At 42.9% G+C, this 1,661-nt stretch overlaps 1 long non-coding RNA gene across 1 annotated transcript; it reads right to left on the bottom strand.

Moving 5' to 3' along the window:
* Positions 1-795, bottom strand: LOC109482079. Its single transcript, XR_002140940.1, has 3 exons — positions 698-795; positions 254-390; positions 1-109 (listed from the first exon to the last, which is right to left on the bottom strand). It is a non-coding gene; the product is annotated as an uncharacterized LOC109482079 (long non-coding RNA).
* Positions 796-1,661: the final 866 nt, after the last annotated feature.

The raw sequence follows: 1,661 nt of genomic DNA, 5'->3' as shown, positions 1-1,661 counted from the left end.
TTTCAGTGTAGTCCTCCGAAAAGGCGATGAGAACAACAGCAGCTTCTTTCACCGCTTTTGCCTTCGCCTTGGCTATGGTACCTTTTATGTTGCCGTCGTTCATCCACACCTAAAACAACATTACAATAACATTACAAGGCACTGACTTGATGAGACTGACTGTTTTACGTAAATTAAAGTTGGACTTTTTTAAAGCTGCGTTATGGTTTACTTCTTCATCAACTACTAGATACACCAATAAGACTTTACCCACCCTGTAGCCTGTTTCCTCGAGATGTTTTTTGATCTTGCTGACTTTCTTCTGCTGGCTCAAGCAGTAACTGATCATGATGAGATGGGTGCAATCTTTTGGCAGAGGTTTAATACGGGAATTCCCCGGGTCCTCCAGTTCTATTGAGGCATAGAAGAAAGAAGAAGAAAAGGCATCCGTATTCGCACGTGCAAAATGTAGGTTTGGAACTATTATTAAGTTGATTTTACCCCAAATCAGCTACACTATCCCCGCTGCCAGCGCTACTTTGCCGCCCTCCCTTTACTTACCGCTAGCTGGTTAAATCTTTCTCCCCCCTCCCCCCCCCCCCCACTATTTCAGTATACTCTTAATATGATGTCATTGGTGGATAATTTCTAGCCTTTTGAACTACTGATGATAAGTTCTATTGCTTATGAGTTATGATACACGCAAAGGCTGACTTACTCAGATCTCTGTCGTCATCCTCCGTGGACTCTTCCTCCTGTGGGTTGCAGGAAGTCTGCCTTTCTGCTTTAGTTTCGTCTGGTTTTGCTTCATTTTTCATTGCAGAGCCCTCTTCGGTTGTTTTTCTGCGAAATGATGATGTCGAACAACTTTCATGGCTTCGGAACTGCTTCATCGTGACGTCGACCTGCAGCAGCTGATGGGACTTGTCATCAGGAAAGTGGGTGGTGGCAAAGTGTGTGGGAATGGGCATGAAATAACATGGCGGCATTCGAATCTCCTCAAAGTTCAGTTCGAATTCGCAGTCCACCAAAGCGCGTCTTTTACCTACGGTTACCACGTTCCACGACTTGGATGTGAAGTTGTCTTGCTCTGCAAAGGGTCTGTCCATGCGGCCGCCAATTGACTTGCAAAACCCAAACACGGTTTCACACTTCAGACCGGCGATGCTGTAGTTTACAGGAATAGAGGCATGTAGTACATACTGGTACAAAACGTTATTGTTTACTAGTCTGTTTTGGATAGTCTGTCTTTTTTACGCTTCTGGACACTATATAACGCACAACACTAAGAGCGGGCTATATATCTTCCGACATATCATATAACACCAGTCAAAATCCCAGCACAAGTTAGTAAGAACACTCTGGTGTGCCCTGTCTCCCACACCGTCAATCATAAGAGAACTAATTTCTACCGTCAAATGTTGAACTTTTGAACAATTGCTATGATCACGGTCAGACAGAAATTTAAATGTGAAGTTGATTCTTTCCTCAGTGCAAAACTCTAACAGAGTTCTGTCTAGGCAGTCTGGCTAATGCTGAGCGAGAACTGACTTATAAAAACATATGTATATGCTGTCCCTAAGGGGTATACAAAAAGAACTGGAAAGGATTTTAACTTCAACTTGATTCTGACTGAAGTTTATGTTTAGTAAACTGCAATGGAATTTTAATTTCTCTACCTG

Source organism: Branchiostoma belcheri, unplaced genomic scaffold (assembly GCF_001625305.1).
Source record: "Branchiostoma belcheri isolate BF01 breed outbred unplaced genomic scaffold, Haploidv18h27 scaffold59, whole genome shotgun sequence".
Lineage (NCBI taxonomy): Eukaryota > Metazoa > Chordata > Leptocardii > Amphioxiformes > Branchiostomatidae > Branchiostoma > Branchiostoma belcheri.
Note: the sequence above shows the minus strand (reverse complement) of the source record. Positions and strands in the feature narration are given on the sequence as shown.